Here is a 23,246-nt window from a genome sequence, read left to right on the forward strand (position 1 = left end):
CTCAATGGGGTAAAAATGGCTTATGCATGTTGCTCGACACGACTTATGGTAAACAAAATATTATCTGAAAGAATTGATGTGAGGGCTTCTGTTCGACAAGGATGTCCACTGTCCCCTCTACTTTTTGCAATTTATTTGGAGCCTTTTTGTAGGATGATAACTGCGAGCGAGCACATCCGAGGATTTAGGTTGGGAGCGTGTGAGGTGCGAATACTGGCATATGCAGATGATGTTGCCCTCTTTTGTGAAGATCGCAAAAGTATTGTAGAAGCGTTACAAGTAACCGAAAGGTTTTGCAGGCAAACTGGTAGCGCTGTTAATCTCGATAAATGTCTCGGAGTCTGGCATGGGCAATGGGACTTGGAACCAGAATTGTTCTGCGGGGTCCGATGGGCTACAACTCCCGGAGTTTATTTGGGAGTCCCGCTGGACAGATATGGGGAAAATACCAATTACTGGAATGAAAAAGCGGAAGAAATGCGGGACCGGACCAAGGGATGGATGGGCCGTAATCTTTCTATTTTCGCGCGCGCAACTGTATGTAACACCTTTCTTGTGGCAAGGATCATGTATTTACTTCAAGTATTATATTGTGCACCAACCAATATCCAAAGGTTTCATCGGGTTTTTGCGGTCTTCATTTGGGCGTCCAATTGGGAACGAATTCGCAGAGATAATCTCTTCCGGAGAGTAAAGGTCGGGGGACTGTCTCTAATGCATCTCTATGTACGGCAGGTTGTTTTAAGGTTTTGTTTCCTGCGTGACCAAAATGACCCCTTCCTGCGAACATTCATACAAACCATGTTATCCAGTGCACTTCCAGAATTCATTGTCTCTTCGTGCAATGCTCGACGGTACACAGTGTCTCGCTTCCTGCGAGAGGTTGTCTGGTCATTCAGGTTTTTGCAAGTGCGGTTCTCGCTAGAGTATGTAGCGAATGTAACGCCGAAGCGCTTATACAAGGATCTTATTGAACAGTTGTTTCCAGCGCCACTGTACAGAACCTTATACTGTGAAGGCCCTGGGAAAGACGTTCTCAGGCGAGTTAAAAAGATGACTGTTGCACCTGGCGTCAAAACATTCTTTTTTAAATTACACACAGGAACGCTACCAGTAAAAACATGGCTAGAGGAAAAGGGGCTTTTTGTTCCTTGGGGCTCGAACTGTCTCCTGTGTAGAAAACCGGAGACAGTAGAACACGTGTTCCTCGATTGTTGGGATGCGGTGTTCTACTGGGATGTTTTGCAAAGAACCCTAAAAAAGGACTTACCATTGACACCGCGCGGAATTCGGTACTTGACCACTGAAAGTGATGTTGCACAGTATGACCAGATTATGTTATTGGGCCTTCACAGCATTTGGAGGAGTAGAATGGCTGTAAGACATTGTGACTTGGATGCACGATCGGTATGTGGCTATTTTGTGGAACATGTGTATAAGTTAAGAGAAGTCTTGAAGCAACAAGATTGCGCGGATGATGTATTGAGTCTGATGGACCAACTTGTGTTAATGAAAGTCCATTAGACACGGTTGTCTGCCAAGGGGCACGACAACTACGATATTTTATTGATGTATTCATTCATGCAATAAAGAAAAAAAAAGCTGGCATGACGGAGTGGATAGCATGCTCGTCTCGCACTCCGAAGACCGGGGTTCGATTCCCGAGCTCGACCAATTTCTTACTAGGTTTTTTATTTTTTTATATGGTCTGACTAGAGAAGTTAATTAGGCTAATTGTGTAATTAAGCAATTAACTAAGCTCTGTCCCACTTACTTGGAGCATCACTATATGGTCCCTTCAATTGGTTGCATGGTTACTAGGCAAAGTACAATTGGCCCCGTTTGAAATTGGCGCACTGTGACGTCACGACCGTTTCGACCAACTGAAAAGCGTGACATTCTCTGTCGACAACTGCTGCTTACAACGATGAGACATTAAAGGCTTTCGGCTTAAAATTCAGGGGGGCACTTTTTTGACCTAAAGTGTGGTCACTGATGTGTGGTTAAGATGTTAAGCTTCGCCCCTAAGAGTGGAACGCGACAGCGTCTTGCAACGCTGCCAAGGAGTCCATAGAACGCCATCGCCCATTCTGTTCTACGCCTCGCTCGTCGGTAAATTGGTTTTTGAGGAAAGGAAATGTATCTGTCTCTCATTTGTCGGTGGACACCTAAACCTCGCCGGAGGGGAATGGAGGAGGATGAGAGTGAGTGAAGACACCGTATTCACTAGATGCGCCTTTGCTCATTCCAAACCATCGAGCTGGCATGGCGGAGTGGATAGCGTGCTCGTCTCTCACGCCGAAGACCGGGGTTCGATTCCTGAGCTCGACCAATTTCTTAATCGCTTTTATTTATTTATATGGCCTGACTAGTAAAGCTGATTAGGCTAATTGGTTTATTAAGCAATTAACTAAGCTCAGTCCCACTTACTTGGAGCATCACTATACGATCCCTTCAATTGGTTGTATTGTAAGCACAACATGCGACCTTCGTCTTCATCTGTACATATCCATCATCATCGCTCAAAGCACAACATGCGACCTTCGTCTTCATCTGTACATATCCATCATCATCGATCATCTTCTTCTTCGAAGGGTTGGTCGCCATACTTGCGGGTGCCATTAAAGCTCGCTCCATCCTGCGCTCTGTCTCCTGTCTCACAAGTGGTGGAGTGTGCTCTCGATCCCTGCGTCCTCTCTGCCGCCAGACTGCAGCTACGTTCCGGTCGCCACCTGCTCGTACCATCCGCACCGATGGATACCGTCAGCGACAACACCACTCGTACTCCCGGTGGGCCCCCCGTTCTTCTTCCTCTCGATTCGAACCGTCTGGAGCCAGCGATGATGAGCCAACCCGGTTCTTCCCAATCTTCTGGACACCCCACTTGGACCATCACCACACTCCAGCGCGAGCCTCCCATTTTTGCTGGTCTTCGTGGGGACGATGTCGAGGACTGGCTCGACCAATATAACCAGGTCAGTGCCTATAATCGTTGGGACTCAGCGATGAAACTTGTAAACGTGTCGTTCTACCTCACTGCCGTGGCCAAGACTTGGTTCGTCAACCACAAAGATGCCATCCCGGACTGGGCTCACTTCTCGGCACAGATACGACAAATCTTTGGCACATCTGGTGCAAGCCCCGCTGTCTACAAAAAAAAGCTAGATACGCGCGTTCAGCTACCCGGTGAGTCCTACACATCCTACATTGAAGACGTGCTTGCCCTGTGTCGACGTGTCAACAGCGCTATGTCAGAGAACGATCGGGTACGTCATCTTCTGAAAGGGCTTGGGTCATTTGCCTTCAACACGCTTGCTGCTCAGAATCCAACGTCAGTCCAAGACATCCGAACAACTTGCCATCGTCTTGACGACCTTCAGTCGCTTCGATTAAAAGACACCTGGCACACCCCACTTTCACCTGACGTGGACTTACGCTCCCTCATTCGCTCCATTATCCGGGAGGAACTGCACGGCTCCACCTTAGCGGCAATTGATTCCCACCCGCCTCCAGCCCCGTCGTCCTCGCCTTTGCGTGATCTCATCAAAGACGAGCTCGCTTCGGTCACTCGCCCCTTGGCTGCGGAACCACCTGTACCGCGTTTTGTGCCTACCTATGCCCAGGTTGCTGCGACGCCTCCTGCTGCTGTTTACCCGTCGCATCCACAGCCCGTCCAGCAAACTCCGGTCTCTGTGTCCCCGAGCCCCGCTATGTGTCCTGTTTGGAGTCCGCCTGCACGTCGGCCGGTATGTCACTACTGCGGAATTCGCGTGCATGTTGCCCGTGTGTGCCGTCGGCGTCAACGCGACGAGCGCGAGTGGTACCCAGACTTTCGCAACGGAGCTACGTACTCGTCACCTGCTTACCGTCCGGCGTTTGCCTCCAGTCCTCCTCGTCGCCCATCGTACGGGGACTTCTCCCAAGACGCTCCGCACTCGTCGTACGCTTACCGCCCACCGTTTGCTGACCCTACCAATTATCGTCCCTCCTATTCCTCTACCTCTCCGGACCGCTCCTCGACCGACAGGCCGTCGCGCCGCCGCTCCCCATCGCCTTTCCGCCGATCGTCGTCGCCTCTACGTCCACCATCCTCCCAGACAACTGGCCACACGGAAAACTAAATTGTGCAGTTTCCGGAGGTAAAACTGCACCGCACGCCGCCCTCTCAATTCCTCCTGCACAGCCATCGAACATGTTAACCGTTGACATTGAAGGCACTGTAGTAGAAGCATTGATCGATACGGGCGCCGCCATTTCTGTAATTAGTTCTGATTTATGTTCTCGTCTTCGCAAGGTGCGCACCCCTTACAGTGGTCCTTCTCTCCGTGCTGCCAATGATGAATCAATGCGTCCTTCCGGATTGTGTACGGCACGAGTCACTATCGACGGCATCCTGCACTACATAGTATTTGCTGTGCTTCCCTCCTGTGCTTATCCCCTCATCCTCGGCTGGGACTTCCTCCACTCTGCGCAAGCTGTAATTACCTGCTGTCCCCCCACTCTACAGGCTTCTGGATCCGACCTTTCAGCCGTTTCTGTCCTGCCATCTCATCATCTGGTTACCACCGCTGATCATGTACTTTACCCCGGCTGCGAAGATGTCCTCTCTGTTGCTTCTGCCCACGTCAACGCTGGGGACGTTTTCGTCACACCAAGCCCCCGTGTTCTCTCAAGGGGCATCTTTCTCGTCGCGTCCCTGCTCCGCTTCACCAATGGGTCTTCACTACTGACTGCCTTCAACACTACGCCGGAACCCATTCTTCTGCGTCAAGGCACAGCCATCGCTTCTGTGGATACCACTCAACCTGTGGCCGTTCTTTCCTCTGCCCCATCAAGCTTCGCTCTTTCGACCCCTGCCTCTGCCTCTGCATCTATTTCAGCTGCTATCAGCCCCGGTCTCACCCCGACTCAAAAAGATGAATTGCTTGCCGTCTTGACCAAGCATGCCGCTTCCTTCGATACCTAATAAGGGAGTAATTACTCATTGGCATCCACCCAAGCGCAGCCATACGGCTACAAAGGAAAGCTATACAGCTTTCTCAGAAACTTCGTAGTTAAAGAAAAATTCGTCCTGGTCCGGGGTTCGAACCCGGAACCACCGCCACACCGGAGCAGTCGCTCTACCAATTGAGCTAACCGGGACGGCAAGCTTATGGTAGGGCGAGAGCGAATTGATCAGTAACTCGAAGTGGGAAGAGTGTTGGTCAAATGTTTAGGGGAATCCCCCAAGGTGGAGTAGATTTGTAATAAGGGAGTAATTACTCATTGGCATCCACCCAAGCGCAGCCATACGGCTACAAAGGAAAGCTATACAGCTTTCTCAGAAACTTCGTAGTTAAAGAAAAATTCGTCCTGGTCCGGGGTTCGAACCCGGAACCACCGCCACACCGGAGCAGTCGCTCTACCAATTGAGCTAACCGGGACGGCAAGCTTATGGTAGGGCGAGAGCGAATTGATCAGTAACTCGAAGTGGGAAGAGTGTTGGTCAAATGTTTAGGGGAATCCCCCAAGGTGGAGTAGATTTGTAATAAGGGAGTAATTACTCATTGGCATCCACCCAAGCGCAGCCATACGGCTACAAAGGAAAGCTATACAGCTTTCTCAGAAACTTCGTAGTTAAAGAAAAATTCGTCCTGGTCCGGGGTTCGAACCCGGAACCACCGCCACACCGGAGCAGTCGCTCTACCAATTGAGCTAACCGGGACGGCAAGCTTATGGTAGGGCGAGAGCGAATTGATCAGTAACTCGAAGTGGGAAGAGTGTTGGTCAAATGTTTAGGGGAATCCCCCAAGGTGGAGTAGATTTGTAATAAGGGAGTAATTACTCATTGGCATCCACCCAAGCGCAGCCATACGGCTACAAAGGAAAGCTATACAGCTTTCTCAGAAACTTCGTAGTTAAAGAAAAATTCGTCCTGGTCCGGGGTTCGAACCCGGAACCACCGCCACACCGGAGCAGTCGCTCTACCAATTGAGCTAACCGGGACGGCAAGCTTATGGTAGGGCGAGAGCGAATTGATCAGTAACTCGAAGTGGGAAGAGTGTTGGTCAAATGTTTAGGGGAATCCCCCAAGGTGGAGTAGATTTGTAATAAGGGAGTAATTACTCATTGGCATCCACCCAAGCGCAGCCATACGGCTACAAAGGAAAGCTATACAGCTTTCTCAGAAACTTCGTAGTTAAAGAAAAATTCGTCCTGGTCCGGGGTTCGAACCCGGAACCACCGCCACACCGGAGCAGTCGCTCTACCAATTGAGCTAACCGGGACGGCAAGCTTATGGTAGGGCGAGAGCGAATTGATCAGTAACTCGAAGTGGGAAGAGTGTTGGTCAAATGTTTAGGGGAATCCCCCAAGGTGGAGTAGATTTGTAATAAGGGAGTAATTACTCATTGGCATCCACCCAAGCGCAGCCATACGAGCTGCGCTTGGGTCCCGGTTAGCTCAATTGGTAGAGCGACTGCTCCGGTGTGGCGGTGGTTCCGGGTTCGAACCCCGGACCAGGACGAATTTTTCTTTAACTACGAAGTTTCTGAGAAAGCTGTATAGCTTTCCTTTGTAGCCGTATGGCTGCGCTTGGGTGGATGCCAATGAGTAATTACTCCCTTATTACAAATCTACTCCACCTTGGGGGATTCCCCTAAACATTTGACCAACACTCTTCCCACTTCGAGTTACTGATCAATTCGCTCTCGCCCTACCATAAGCTTGCCGTCCCGGTTAGCTCAATTGGTAGAGCGACTGCTCCGGTGTGGCGGTGGTTCCGGTTTCGAACCCCGGACCAGGACGAATTTTTCTTTAACTACGAAGTTTCTGAGAAAGCTGTATAGCTTTCCTTTGTAGCCGTATGGCTGCGCTTGGGTGGATGCCAATGAGTAATTACTCCCTTATTACAAATCTACTCCACCTTGGGGGATTCCCCTAAACATTTGACCAACATTCCTTCGATACCCAGGCAACAACCTTGAGCCAAACCACCGCAGCTAAGCATCGCATCTACACAGATGGTTCGGGCATCATTCGCAGTCGCCCGTATCGTGTGTCTTCTAGTGAGCGCAAGGTTATTCAAGATAACGTAGCCGACATGCTCAAGCGCCACATCATACGCCCTTCTTCGAGTCCTTGGTCTTCGCCTGTTGTGCTCGTTCAAAAGAAGGATGGCTCAGTACGCTTTTGTGTTGACTATCGCGCCCTTAACAAGATCACTAGAAAAGATGTTTATCCGCTTCCTCGGATTGATGACGCCCTCGACTGTCTTCAAGGTGCACAATTTTTCTCTAGTCTCGACCTAAGATCCGGATACTGGCAAATACCAATGCATGAGGCCGACTAGGAAAAAACTGCTTTCGCCACTCCCGACGGATTATACGAATTCAACGTTATGCCGTTCGGCCTATGCAATGCTCCGGCCACGTTCGAGCGCATGATCGACACCGTTCTCCGAGGCCTGAAGTGGAAAACGTGCCTATGCTACCTCGACGACATAGTCATTTTTTCTTCGACTTTTTCTGAACACCTTGTTCGTCTCGATGAAGTATTAAGCGCACTTTCTGAGGCCGGCCTACAGTTAAACACCAAGAAATGTTGCTTTGCTTCCACTTCTATCAAGGTACTCGGTCACGTCGTTAGCCAGAAGGGTGTAAAGCCTGATCCCGACAAAGTGGCTGCAGTTTTGCATTTTCCTCGCCCATCGCGCGTCAAAGACCTGCGCAGTTTTCTGGGGCTAGCGTCATACTTCCGGCGCTTCATACGCAACTTTGCCTCTATTGCGGCCCCTTTGCATAAGCTCCTCTGCGCTGACCAGCCGTTTGTTTGGTCTGAGGCCTGTGAGGTCGCTTTTACTACCTTAAAGAAGGCTCTCACATCTGATCCGATACTGGCACATTTCGACGACAATGCTCCAACGATTTTACACACGGACGCCAGTGGACACGGCATTGGTGCAGTTCTTCTGCAGCGGCAGCACTCTTCGTGCGAGCAAGTCATCGCCTACGCCAGTCGTACACTGACTGCAGCGGAGCAGAACTACACGATAACTGAGCAAGAGTGCCTCGCTGTTATCTGGGCCATTCAGAAATTTCGCCCTTATTTGTACGGCCGCCAGTTCACAGTTGTCACTGACCATCATGCCCTTTGCTGGTTGTCCTCGCAGAAAAACTTGTCCGGCCGCCTCGGCCGCTGGATTCTCCGTCTCCAGGAATATGACTTTACCGTCACCTATAAATCGGGCAAGAAACACCAGGACGCCGATGCGCTATCTCGTTGTCCCCTCGCCCAAACCCAACCTCCGCATCCGCAACCCGTGCCCTCCGCATCCTCAAACTGCCAAACTACCCCTTCGACGGCTATTTCAACCTTGACCGCCGCACCCATTGACTTCATGCCAGCTCCCAGTCTTGGCGATCTCGCCTAGCGCAGCGGGCCGACCCTTACTGCCGGACTCTTATCGACCGTCTGAGCGGTGCTACGCGGCCACCGAATGCCCGCCTACGTCGCCAACTTAACTCTTTCAAGCTACTCGACAACATCCTTCTTTGGCACAATTACAGCCCCTTCGGTGACTCATGGGTGCCTGTCGTACCTCGTTCTCTTCGCCGAGAAGTTTTGCAGGCCTTTCATGATGACCCCCCGGCTGGCCACTTAGGCTTTCAGAAAACTTATGACCGCATCAAGCGCCGTTTCTTTTGGCCTGGCCTCTCAACCGCTGTTGGAAAATATATTGCGTCTTGCATCTCTTGCCAACGTCGTAAACGGAGCACGTCTGCCCCTGCGGGCCTTCTACAGCCTCTCCCCTGTCCTTTCTCCCCTTTTGAAGTCGTTGGGATTGACCTCTACGGTCCCTTACCATTAACACCAACGGGCAACCGTTGGATCGTCACTGCCATCGACCACTTAACTAGATACGCTGAAACGGCCCCTGTTCCTTCCGGCTCTGCTTCAGAGATCGCCCACTTCTTCCTGAACGCCATCCTTCTGCGCCATGGAGCTCCTCGTGTCCTTATTAGTGACCGCGGCAAGTCCTTCCTCTCCAGCATCCTTGCCGAAGTTCTTCACGCCTCCAGAACCGTGCACAAAACCTCTTCAGCTTATCACCCTCAGACCAATGGGCTCACAGAGCGCTTTCATCGCACGCTGTCCGATATGCTAGCCACCTACATCCAGCCCGACCACACCAACTGGGACACCATGCTTCCCTTCGTTACCTTTGCATACAATAGCGCCGTGCAAAGAACCACCAACTTCTCCCCATTCTTCCTTGTGTATGGACGTCAACCTACCTTCACCCTCGAAGCGTCTTTCTTCTCCGCCCCCTCAACCTCTTCCAGACTCTCTCACGAACAGTTTACTTCTCTTCTTACCTACTGCCGTGCCATTGCCCGCCTGAATACCGACGCCTCCCAAGCCTCCCGGAAAAACACCTATGATCTTTCCCACCGTGCCATATTTTTTCACCCTGGTGATGAGGTACTGCTGTGGACTCCAGTGCGTACCCCGGGATTGTGTGAAAAATTTTTGAGCCGTTATATTGGTCCGTATACTGTACTCGAACAAACGTCCCCGGTGAACTATCGCGTTGCCCCTGTTCATCCTGTTAATGATCGTCGTTGCCGAGGTGCCGAGATTGTTCATGTTTCCCGCCTCAAACCCTTTACCCGTCGCCCTACTGTGCTCTAATCTGCGCCCGGGCCGGTCGCTTTCGTACGCGAGGGGAGAAAGTGTAAGCACAACATGCGACCTTCGTCTTCATCTGTACATATCCATCATCATCGCTCAAAGCACAACATGCGACCTTCGTCTTCATCTGTACATATCCATCATCATCGATCATCTTCTTCTTCGAAGGGTTGGTCGCCATACTTGCGGGTGCCATTAAAGCTCGCTCCATCCTGCGCTCTGTCTCCTGTCTCACAGTATTGTTACTAGCCAAAGTGCAATTGGCACCGTTTGAAATTCGCGCACTGTGACGTCACGACCGTTTCCACCAATTGAAAAGCGTGACATTTTCTGTCGACAACTGCTGCTTACAACGATGAGACATTAAAGGCTTCCGCCTTAAAAGCTGGTTACATGAGAGAGACATGTACGTCCCGTGGGGCACCCATTGCATTCTGTGTAGGAAGGAAGAAACAATTGACCATGTTTTTGTCGACTGTAATAATGCAATCTTCTTTTGGGACGTGTTGCAGCGAACCATAAAGAAAGATTTGCCGCTCACTCCGCACGGCATTAGGTTTCTGCCTGTCGAAGACGATGGAGCTCCATATGACACCATTTTTCTACTTGGCTTGCATGCAGTGTGGCGTAGTGCTATGGCATATCGCCATTGCGATCCTGGAGCCAGATCTGTGTATCAATATTTTGTTGAGAGTGTCCTGAAAATTTACGATGTGTTAAAAGACCGAGGTTTTGACGAAGAAATTGTATCCCTTTTCCAGAATCTATCCCAACTGAAGAAGTTGGAATGGTCGCTGGAAGCGAGGAGTGCTGTAGCCATGTAAATAGCCATGTAAAGAGTCACATATGTTGTAATGCACTGTAGTCCAACGCCTTTGAAGGCAATAAAGAAAAGAAAAACTGTCAGGATGGCCGAGCGGTCCAAGGCGCTGCGTTCAGGTCGCAGTCCGGTCTTCCGGGCGTGGGTTCGAATCCCACTTCTGACATCACATTCTTTTTATGCCCGCAAGACCAAAAAGGAAGGCTTTACTCTGCACCGATCTCACTGCACTCGTGTTATGCCCGCTCTCTCCCCTGCTTTTTGCAGTATATCTCGAGCCGTTGTGCTTGGCCATTCTTAACAGTGACTGCATTTCTGGATTCAAGCTTCAGGCAGCCGAAGTGAAAATCCTTGCATACGTGGACGACATAGCGGTATTTTGCACAAACAGAGACAGCATTCGTGAAGCTACGAATGTGGTCGAAAAGTTCTGCGACCAAACTGGATGTCAGATAAACTGGGGAAAAAGCTCAGGATATTGGCATGGGGAATGGGATATTTCACCACATTTTTTTTCTCGACTGCAATGGACTGACTTACCGACGCGGTACCTTGGGGTGCCCCTAAAAAGTTATCGCGATCCCAGCACACACTGGAACGAGGAGACGTTAAAGGCAAGAGAGAAAGCGGACGCGTGGCAAGGAAGGCAGCTGTCAATCTTTTCACGTGCCTTTGTGAGCAATGTTTTCTTGATTTCTAAGATATGTTACGTGATGAATGTGCTCTGTGCGTCGCGCAGCAATATTCAAAAAATCCATCGAGTGTTTGCAGTTTTTCTTTGGGCGTCGACCTGGGAGAAAACCAGGCGAACAAACTTGTTTATTTCAGTCAAAAGCGGTGGCGTTGGACTGGTTTATTTGTTTTTGCGTCAAGTGGTGTCGCGCTTTATTTTGCTTCGTGATCAAAATGATATATCTTTGAGAACTGTTATGCAAATGCGGTTGCAAAGGCTGCTCCCCGGAATCATAGTGTCATCGTGTGAAAACATGTGTGGTGCTGCAAACGGATATTTGCGTGAGGTTGTCCTTTCCTTCAGGTTGTTGGAAGTGCGTTTTTCACTAGAATACCTGTATAACGTTCCCAAAAAGAAGCTGTATAAGAGTCTGGTTGATATTATGCTGCCGCCACCTTTGTATCGTGCGCCTTACCGTGGAGGCCGAGGGCAGGATATTTTAAAACGGGTGAAAATGATGCCGGTGCGGCCGACAGTGAAAACATTCTTTTTCAAATTGCACTCTAATACACTACCCGTTAAAACCTGGCTGCATTAAAAAAAAAGGAATCTTTGTCCCATGGACAACAAACTGCCTGTTATGTAAGCAGCCGGAGACAATTGAACATGTTTTCCTAGACTGCTGGGACGCCATACTTTTCTGGGATGTCCTGCAGAGAACCATCAAGAAAGAACTACCTCTGCACCCTTATGGTATCAGATTTCTACCAGTTGATCGCAATGAGGTGCCCTATGACTTATTAATGCTTCTTGGCCTCCACAGCTTGTGGAAAACGTGAATGCAAGTAAGGCATGCGGATATAAACACTCGCAGTACACGTGAGAACTTTGTTGAAAGTGCTGTTTATCTGCGGGAATGTTACCAGGCGCAGCGTGACCCACCCCAGTGGGTAACACTACTAGATGATCTAGTGAAACTTAGGAAATTTTAACTTCACCCGTATCAGCTCAAGTGTAGCTGAAGTGGTCTTATTGTTTTCATGTCAATCTCGAAAATAAAGAAAAAAAATGTTCTGTCAGGATGGCCGAGCGGTCCAAGGCGCTGCGTTCAGGTCGCAGTCCGGTCTTCCGGGCATGGGTTTGAATCCCACTTCTGACATCACATTCTTTTTATGCCCGCAAGACCAAAAAGGAAGGCTTTACTCTGCAACGATCTCATTGCGACCGTTGCACCAGCTCTCCCACTATCCGTGCGCCGTTTTGCCCTTTTTTGTGCTCATAAATTTCATTGACAACGTGCAACTTCGAATATGAATTTAGATTAATAACCGTATACAGGTGAAGATCGGTAACAATGACGTCGCCTTTTTCGGCGCTCTGTTTTCTGGGTGGCAATTAACCGGGCCTCGTGCTTTCAGTTTATTTGTAGGCAGTGGATGAAATGCATGTAATAAATGTAAGGCCGCTATGAAATAATTGTCTTCGTGAGATTCTATCCTATTCTTTCCGTCCGCGTGTCTGACTGACCGATTCTAGTGACAGTGAGGGCACAGCGCAATAACGAAGGGTTAAAACAAACCAAACTGAACTGGAATGAGGGCATTTTAGAAGCAATGGTGGGCAAAACTCCTCGTGCTTGAAATGCGCCCGTTTTTGCATAACCTCTTCTTGTTTGATCAAAGCAACTAAATATAGGCTCAATTCTTGATAAGAACTGCATTCTGCAAGCGTTCCACTACAATGAGGAACTTTCCTGTTCCCATGTTCTCTGCGTATTACTAGCATGCACCAGAAAACACACGAGACGGCACTTAGCGACTTTTTTACCGCGTTACCATGGAAACGTCCGTGTAACAGATCTCCTAAGATATATTTTGCAGCAAAACTCTGTAAGGTCTGAATGTGCCGAAAAACAACTCACGCAACGAAGCAAATGACGCGTTTCCGCGCTCGACGATCCTGCGTAGACTACAGTCGAATGCAACTCAAGAGCGCCTCTGCTTTTCCAGCCAAGGGCGTCGGCCTATTCTCTTCACTCTGCTAGGGTGACAATGCAGGGAGCGGACAATGGAGAGATGGGTCTATCGTGGACCATAGAGTTCAGGGATTATCCCCTTTCAGCTACCACTCCCTGCTTTGGCACACTAGCAGGGTTATAGCAGGGTCACGAGGATCATCCGACGCTATTGGCTGGAACGGGATCGAAGCGCCGCCGCAGCGTGGCGTCGATTTTGTGAAAACCGCCAATACGTAGCGCTTACTTTTAAATGCAGTTTTTCAGTAAATTCTAATGGAAGACGCGTAAGAGTGCGGTTGCACTTCGTAGAGGAGAATACCCTCGCAATTGGGGCATTTGGATGTAGTGTAAATAAATAAATAAATAAATAAATAAATAAATAAATAAATAAATAAATAAATAAATAAATAAATAAATAAATAAATAAATAAATAAATAAATAAATAAATAAATAAGCCACATGCCAAGTATGCAAATACTTGCAGATCCCGAGCAGAAAACTAGGAGTTTAGCTTGCTTCAAACCATTCCATCTTTATCTACTGAGCACTATCCGGTGTCAAGCGCCGGCATGCACTGACTCGTGCGCAACACATGTCCAACATTCTCGCACACAAATTCTGAAAATAGAAAAAATGTAAGATATTGTTATGGAAGCACTGAAGGTGTGGTCCATTCTTCTGGTATGTAGCAAGAACTTTCTTATAAAATGTTTCCGTCGATCGCATTGAACAGTTAAGACTGTCCTATAAAACCAATGAGGAACGCGTTTGACGATAGCAAAAACGCTAAAAGAAAAAAAAATACAAGACTGCCGTCGAGTGATCTGCAGATATATTGACCGTTATTGCGAAATCTTACATTATACGAAAAAATTGTCCAGAATTTTTGAATATTCGTCAAGCGTGAACAAGAAAAGGTGCAAATTATACGTTTTGCTACCACCGCCTTTTGGTATCGAATTGGCAGAAGAATAACTTATGTCAGAGAGGACCAATTTATCTCTGTCTCTGAACCATGCTCTCGACATCTTTCAGCTGCAGGATTCAATGGGAGCTGGCGCAAAAATAAGATTCTGCCGTGACTTATGAAACTCAGTAAGCCAGCTGCATCGCTACGTCCAGAAGTGCTGTAATTGGTCCAACAGTAAAGTATTGTTCAGCGTTGAACTCTGCCTTGTTTCTCCAGGCATATCTCTCCTAATACGATGGACTCCCTGGCAGTTTTTACTTGACGTTTGTATTGGATACCCGCAACTTGTGGCAAAATTAAGCTATCCAAGAGGGCACTAGCTGCCGCACAGTGCTTGGTCGTATTCATTACCATTACCTTCAGCTCACTGTACCACGCGCTAAGCTTTAGGCGATCTGTATACATTGCTCACCATATTAGAGCAATTAGCTCCCTTTGCCTTAAGAGGTTAGAAATCACCAAAATACAGTCTATACACCGATTCCTCGGCCGGGATTAATCCTGCTCAGGAAGCATCAGCATTACTAAGAGAAGCTTCGGCATGGCCTTTCCTGCGGTCTACTTGAACGAAGCGGATGTGCACCAAGTATTCATCCTTGTTGAACAGAGGCAGCGACGTGGATTTCATGCGTACTTCACGGTGAGGGGGAAAACGAAGTCGTGTCTGTATGTTAATTTTTTTTTACGTTTTAAAAACATAGATGAAAACGATGCGCCTGATTTAGGGAATAAAGCTTCAGGCATTTAAGGCCATTTTTAATCACTTAAGATGCTAACCTGGCAATATGCACGGCATCCTACTTCAGATATGAAGGCGATAAAATTGAAGCGGAGCACATACACACAAAACACACACACGCAGCATTTTCAAAGGGACGTACGAGACTCGTGCCCAGCAAGAAATTTTGGCAGGGCTTTCGTCACATGTAACACTGAGGTTGTGTTAGGCCCTTCCAGTATGAAAGGGTGCAAAGTATGGGCATCAACTTAATGATTACCACTTAACAGTGTGTGACAAACATTCTTTTTGTTTTCTAGCCAGCTTCCCGTTTGGTTCAGGACATCGAAAAGTTATTTTCAACTTTATTTCGAAAGTTATTTTCAACTTTATTTCGACTTCGTGTAGGAGGCCGTGGCTCTGCCTATTAGCTGGGCAGCCCGCTATTGGCGTTTCCCCGCGACTTTTGTTTCTCCCATTCGTGATCGCTCAGAAGTTCATCTGAACGCCGAAGGTGGAGCGACAGTATATGATGGCGTCCAAATTTCGGCCTAGTCATAGCGCCAGATTTCCATGCCCAGGCTGCGTGAGGAGTTTCACAAATCTGATAATCAAGGATCTCCGGGATCACTTGCCATCAAAAAAAGGGGAGAGAGTACGGCACAGCTACGGCAGCTACCTCCTCATCCCATGTGGAGGAGGAGGAGGGTACTAAGTTGTAATGTGTTTTTTTTTTCTTCTTTAAAGGAACCCTGGTAACGAAGCGGCACACATCAAAGCTCGAGTATTCGCCAGCCGAGCAGGGGACGCGGTAGTTACTGGGAGTTTCTCGAAGGACGGCCTGTAGCATCATATCATATTACCAATCATTTGAAACAAGAAAGGATAATCATTCCCCCTGCACACAAAACCTTAGATAAACAACAGGAGAGAGACCACCTGGAGACGACTCCATAGACGCGATCTACATGATTATTTACTTACTATCAAAATTCTATCCCGGTGATCACGACCAGGAATGTACACTATTTGGCAAAATAGCCATTTACGATCCCATATTGTGGAACTGTAAAGAGGAGCCACCACCGGAATCTCGAATACAGGTTTCAACTCTCGATCACTGGGAGGCCGTGTTGGTCAGCTCAGACCTGGGCGTTCAAACCCGGGCCGTTCAATGGGCTACTCAGGTCGCTGTCAGCCGTGGACTGATAATTACCTAGTACGAATCATCTGCACTTCGTATTTTCTGACGAAATAAACGTTTTGCAATCCAATCAACCGATGGCCGATCTCCACAGCATTGCTTTATAGCCCAGAGTCCCCACCAAAGAAGTTGCGAAGAGGATAGACGGAGCGTCCATTTAATCCAGATAGCATCCACATACCGAAATTGCAGGCATAACGAACCCATTCGCGTAATAAACTAACGCCTACTTCAGTCATTGAATTAGGGCCAGTTTTATCTGACCACACTATAAATTTCATCTGACGCAATAAACCACCATAATCAGGGCCAATTTTCTGACAAAGTGCGTCAACTGTACAATTCAACATGACAGCGCCGAACTGATGGTGACAGTTTCTGTCACCTTTCAGTGCAGTAGTGTTTTGATGATGGCGTTGCCAGATAAAATAACGACCTCCTAACATGGTCTTACAATAAGTTTTGTTAATTAAGGTAAAAACTAGAAACTTTATCTTCGTCAATTAATCATTTACAGACTCGTACATTGCACCGTTGCATATCCGCAGCAAGTTTGGGCACAAATAAGTGAAGATTCACTGGAATGATCATCTGTGGTTAAATGCGATAGTGTTTGCGAATTGTCTAGGGATGTTTTTAAAAACCGAATCGAATACGAATAGTGAAGGAAACACCTGATCGAAGAGAATGCGAATCGAATATTTTTGCCAATACCTGCTACTACAGCGAATGTTCGATCCTGTACTTTCTCGCTATCGCTGATATCTGTACTTCTATTCGCTCCCTGTTTCTGCTGGCCGCAGCTCGGATGCTTAAGATACTAGATAACAACTGCAGCGGCCGGCGAAATGCTTTCTTTTCTCTTTGTGTCGTTTTAAATAACCGCTAGTACTGCCTTTCGTACAAAACAAGTAATCGTACGAAACACCCCAGCGCCGCCGCGGTGGCTCAGCGGTTATGGTGCTCGGCTGCTGACCCGAAAGACGCGGGTTCGATCCCGGCCGCGGCGGCTGGAATTTCTTTGGAGGCGAAATTCCAGAGGCCCGTGTACTGTGCGATGTCAGTGCACATTAAAGAACCCCAGGTGGTCGAAATTTCCGGAGCCCTCCACTACGGCGTCTCTCATAGCCTTAGTTGCTTTGGGACGTTAAACCCCATAAACTAAACTAAACTAAACGAAACACCCCAGCGCTAGCAGGGACGCTGTGCTATGCGTTATGGAGTTATAGGTGGTTTTGCTGCTCATGGCGGCAATGTATTAACGCACCACATCTCAGATGATGACAGGGGCGAGAGCTAAATAAACCATTGCCCCCGAAAGGAAGCATCAAGGCATGGCTTACTGAACTTTTACGAGGCCTGCTGCGCCGCCCAATCTTCTTGAAGGCCATGTATTAGTATTCCGAATACTGCCGTATGGATAGGCCGCGTCGTGGAGCTGAACCTTTCATTCGGTGAGGACCAATCGTTGCATCATGCTGTTCGGCGTCGCAGTGGGCAGTCGTCCAAAAAAAAAAAACTACGGCTTGTCTTTTTTTAGAAATTTGTGCTATTTTTTCGATAAATATTTGAGATCATATTCGGTTTCTGTCGGACGACTATATTCAAGATTCACTTTTTCATTCGTTCTGAGAATCGGATAGGACGACATCCGATTCGCTGTGCGAAAATTTCGAATATTCGCACATCCCCTATGAAAAGCGTAATGAATATATTATATCGTTTACAAACATTCTGCTGGGATGATTTAAGGCTACGAGCGAGTTACATGGATTAAAACATAAGAAACCGTAGTGCATCTATAAAAGCTCCCACATCGGAAACGCAAAAGAATTTCCCTGCATAAGCATTATGCGTTGCCTTTCAGGGCGGCACCGACGCCAATAAAGCGGATTTCAGAGCCGATTTGCCCTGCCCTATGCAAGAACATTCTGTTTTCACAGTGGTCTTTCAGTACCTAGGAACCAGCCAGTAAGTTTTTGTGAGCTATACTATTTTTACCCTTATCGAAATCTTCTAGTGTTTACCTGAAATTTTTTACGCTTACCGTCATTTACGATTCGCCTAAAAACAGGTTGAATTTTTAAGTGAAGTTGTGCTACATCTGCCTAAATGACGTCCCCGCTCAATGCAATCCCATTCGAATAAAAAATAACTGATTTAAACCGTTTTAGTAAAACTCTTAGCGGGAGGGTGGCATTAATTACACTCTGAAGGACGTCAGTAAATTGTTCCTCCCTTGTCGCCTGCAGTTCATTATCCATGATTGCTTGATTTCAACGTTCACACGGCCATTGTACCTAATCTTCAGCCGCTTTGGCTTAAAAGACATTGTATTCAAATGAAGTTTGCACAGAAGAGCTATGAGAGATAAAGTATCGATTTCTATTTCCGCTTAACAGCTCCTTCTGATTATGTATATTATGGTCAAACCAAATCCTTCCTTTATGTCATGCACCCTGCGCGGGCATGTATCCAAGGGCGGGGGAGGGGGTGGGGGCTGAGGTCCAAGGGGGCCCGTCCCCGAAATCAAGTTCAACTTCACCCCCCCCCCCCCACATGCAATTCTCATTAAAAAGAATCCCGCCCTGAAAACATAAACAAACTAGCCCCCAAGCAAACGTTGCTCATGAATTGTTAAACGTGCTAACCCAACTCCCTCTATATAATGCCTTCGGATTCTTAAGGAGAAGAGAAATGAAATTAAATGAAGATGGAAAAGATGTATTAGATACACGTATCTTCAAATTTATATAATCAGCCCTCTCCATTTATTTCCTATCTACTCCGTCTGTTTTCAGAGGAGTTTACCCTCTCAGGCTAGGAGTTCCCCACGACGCCGATGACTCGTACGCCGAAATTGAGATTTTGAACGACACTCTCGGCTTTCAGCTCCAGACGGACGGAAGCAAACAGCGCATTCCCACAACCGACAATTTCAGCACCAGAACCGCCAACGTATACATACTTCAGTACAGGAGAAGCAAAAATGTACTTGAGGTAAGCGGAAAGCCACATTTCCTGACTGTCTAAAGGGGCAGATAATGTCGCTTCGACTAATGGAATGAAAGTAAAATGTATTTGGTTTTACAAATGGAAAATGATGTGTTTCGAACCGCGTGGGCATTGTGATGGGGCACCTCTCAAGGTACAGGTAACACGCGTGTGAAGTTTAAAGTCTACGTTTTCCAGTTTTCGTCTAGGACGCTTCTAGCTGTCTAGAAACACGATTCAGCCTATAGTGTGTCTTAAAAAAAAGGCATTTTTTGAAGTTTTTTCTTCCCCACCCACTGTATATCAAAAATTCTTCTGCGCAGACCCCTGTTTGCTCGGAGGTAATCCAGCTCTAATTGAGGGTACACAAGAATTAGCCACTCTTCATTCGCCTCGTAGAAGCCATACCTATAGCCACCATGCACCCAATGGACACTAAAACTCCTTTGGACGTCCATGAGACGTCCTAAAGACGTCCTAGACATTCGCAGGACGTGTATGGGAGTTCTAATGTTCATTGGGCAGTGGTCAGCTGGTGTACCTTGGCCTCGAACTCGGATCCTTCTGAGATTTGTTCGAAGAAGGACTGAATGGGTCTGCATTGAGAATTCCGCGCTTGATTGTTTAGCTTTGCAGAGCCCGTGAAACAAACTTCTTGTGATGTCCGCCTCATCGATGCTCCTCTCCACAGTACTGGTCAGCGGCGAATGCTTTGGGCTACTGAGCTTAAGTTCAGGGGCTCAGTTACCATCCGCGGTGGATGCATTTCTGTGACCTTTGTTATGAGTGGATGAGATTTCAACGCACGATAAATAACCCCCAGATGATCGAAATCTTTTTCTGAGTCTTGCACCACTACGCGCGTCTGGGCTAATAGTGTGTCGCATGAGAATGCCAAATGCAGTAGCCCGATCCCGAAAATGGTAACGGACAGAAACCGAAAGAAACAGGCTCCGAGCAGCGCTGCTGATGCACGTAATTGTCGGCCAGTGCTGTTCAATTTTTCCTCGTGATTCTTCTCGAATGTCATCGTCGTTAAGAAGCCCTACTCCCTTCACAAACAAGGGCCAACGTTCCGCAGGTTTACATTGACAATAAGCTCCTCGCACCATCGGACACCATCAAGAAGTACTCGGAAGAGCACACCGTCTTTCGGGCACCACCCAAGGGGAACGCGCCATTTATCTTTCTCGAGACTCACTTCACCATGGACGACCCCGTGGCGTCGATGACGGTAAGTCTGCGCCGTTGACGCTGGCAAAGTTTCCTCTATAGCCGTGGCTGTCATCGGCGAATAGTACCTTGTCCCGCCAAGCCGCTTATTATGCCACAATATGATGAGACTGATGGGGCAGCTTGTGCTAGCAGAAGCCAATAAGGAGTCGGATTACAAACAATTTTCCCACGCTAGACTGGTTTGCATTTTAAAGGCGTATCTGTAGCCGTACTCTTGCCTATTATGATGGCTAAAATCACACGCTTGAGCTCCAAGCGTCGTTCGTACTTGCCAGGTATTCGGGCCATCATTTACTGACGTCAGATATAGCGTTGAATACAATCTGCTAGCCTGTGGGATAGAGCGTATCCTACCGCATAGTATGGCCCTTGAGAAGTGAATCCTTACACCAGCGTGTATGTGCAACGATTTAGTAGCTCAGAGACACGACAGCTTCGGTCATGACATCACACACACTAACGCCACGCTTCATCTCGCTGAAGTGCTTAGCGCTGTGATATGGAAGTGGTCATGAAGCGAAGGACGTTGACCTGGGCGTAATGCGTAGTGTGCAGGACACCTAATATATAATCCGTTAGAATAGCAGAGCGGATTTCCATGGAAAGGTAACGCAGGAGTGGTGGGCGGAGGCCTGATGGAGAGATTATAAGGAAGGCTGGTTTGTGGGACTACTTCGACGATTGTTATCATCTAAGAGGCCTTTTTCTGGATCCCTCCGTAGGCTTCTGGAATAACACGAACTTACCAGTTCAATCACACGGACGTCAAAATTCGTTCGGGAGGCTACATACTGTTCTATGGTGAATGGAAAGCGCGAAGCGAGTAAGTGTGTATTTCGCAATAACATGAACAGCTTTGACTGAAGACGCATCATGAACCTCGGGTATGCCCAAGTGTGCATGGACCGACATTCACTTGTTGGCAGTCTAAGAGATCGATAAAGGTCCGTGTAGTTATGTAAATGTTGTAAGATACTTCACGTCTTCATCGCTTTTATCTTTTGCTTGACCTTGTTCTTTTCCGTCGCACTGCCCTTATATAACGCGGCCTTTTACAGCCGCTTGATAGTTTTTCTGTCAAGAACAAACCAAACAACGTCCATGCACCATTGATAACTTCGGAGACAAACTTTTCTCTTCCAACAGGATCAAGTTGCTTGAGGGCCAAACGCCCATAGCCTCTGTTATTGCACCAAACCCAGCCAAGAGGATAGCCGTTCTCATGAAGCTGTATGCCTCCGGCCTACTCGTTCGCCAGGCCGATGACCCATCTGCAGGCAGCGCTGGCATCATGCTCAACAGAACGGCCGTCCCTATGGAGAATATCTCCTGCACGCAACCTGTAAAGTTTTACGAGTACAAAGCGGTGAGTCCAGTGCTAAAAATCCAGCACCAGTCCAGTGTCAGCTCTGCTCTTCTTCTGTTTCCTATCTGCGTATTAGATTTTGTGGTCGTCTGCTGTAACGGGGTGGAGTGAAAGAGAGGTACTTTTGCTTGTTATCTATCTTGCAGGTAACAGGCGAACGCATGTACTAGCCGGCTTCTGCGAGCCTCATGCGGAAGCTACGAATGAACAGTCATTTCTGAAGTGCCTCGTGAATAAAGGTCTTGCTACGGCTATACTGACAGAACTCAAGCTGGACAAACTTGAGCGAACGACGTTCACCACATGGGCTATTATTAATGCGGCATGAATTGCAGAAAAGAAACCAGGGAAAATAAGTGACCTACGAATAATGCAAGGAGCATAAAACATGACTGAAAAAATAAGGATTATTTGCTGTAAGATACTAAATAAAGTAAATACGTTTATAAATCTACAGACATTCCGATATCTCCTCTCCATGGTGCCTCCGTTTTCATGCATCGCAAACAAATTCGCGGTAGCAACATATTGATACATGCCTTCGAAGAGACAGTAGTAGTGCATGCGCTAGTAGAGAAAGAAGTTGGTTGTCTCTCGCCAATGCGCAGGGCGTTGCTGCAGGGATCGCGGTTGTCAAAGCGCGCCACGGCCTGTTTGGTCGAGAACGTGACGCGTGCCTCCTGAAAGTCAATCACAGCGCCGTTCGACAGCAGGAAGTCGATCCCCAGAATCAAGTCTCTGGAACACTCGGGGAGTACAACAAATTCACCAACGTACGTGAAACCACTAATCCCAACTCTAGCCGTGCACTTGCCCACAGGGGAAATTAGGTGGCCACCAGCGGTGCGAATGGGGGTCCCCGTCCATGGTGTCAGAACCTTCTTGAGTTCTCCAGCAAAGGCACGGCTCATAACAGAATAATCAGCACCGGTATCGAGCAGCGCGGTAATCTGAGTGCCATCAATTGTCACACGCAAATCGGATGCAGCGTATCTGATACTGTCGCTGCCTTTCTCTGTCAAGGTATCGTCGGCTCGAGGGTTGCACGATGGAGGATCTTGACACGTCCCGACGTCAGCGGCCTTGCCTCCAGAGGTCGCTGGTGTTGGTTTTCCCGACGCGGACTCGGCGAGCGACGGCCAGGAGAGCTACTCTGGCGGCCAGGGCTGGAAGAGCGATAACGGAGAGGCGAAGGCGAACGGGACTCGCGCCTTCCAGAGTAGACAGGGTTCTGGCGTGCCCAGAGATGCTGCGCAATCTCATGCGGTCGTTCGCCGTTCTGCGGGCAAGGTGCGTCGGGATGGAAACCGCGAAGGCCCACTTGGCGGTACGGACACGCTCGGTAGAGGTGACCGGGCTCCCCACAGTGGTAGCAAAGAGGCCTGCGGTCCGGTGTTCGCCACAAATCCGTCTTGCGAGGGCATGGACCAGCTGTAGCAGATGCGGTGGCGGAATATGCGGCGATGTTACTCACGGGGGTCGTAGGGGTCATACCGTAGCCAGGCATGTTTGCGTGACACGTACCGATGTTGGTCACGCCAGGCGTCGGGGTAATGGGACCGTAGCCAGTCGTGC

General features: G+C 48.3%; 2 non-coding genes across 2 annotated transcripts; both read left to right on the forward strand.

Moving 5' to 3' along the window:
• The first annotated feature begins 10,574 nt into the window (after positions 1-10,574).
• Positions 10,575-10,658, forward strand: TRNAL-CAG (transfer RNA leucine (anticodon CAG)). The gene has a single exon. It is a non-coding gene; the product is annotated as a tRNA-Leu (tRNA).
• Positions 10,659-12,240: 1,582 nt separating this feature from the next.
• Positions 12,241-12,324, forward strand: TRNAL-CAG (transfer RNA leucine (anticodon CAG)). The gene has a single exon. It is a non-coding gene; the product is annotated as a tRNA-Leu (tRNA).
• Positions 12,325-23,246: the final 10,922 nt, after the last annotated feature.

The sequence above is a fragment of the Amblyomma mixtum genome, chromosome 2, assembly GCF_055824585.1.
Source record: "Amblyomma mixtum isolate Tamu chromosome 2, ASM5582458v1, whole genome shotgun sequence".
In the NCBI taxonomy this organism is placed as follows: Eukaryota; Metazoa; Arthropoda; class Arachnida; order Ixodida; family Ixodidae; genus Amblyomma; species Amblyomma mixtum.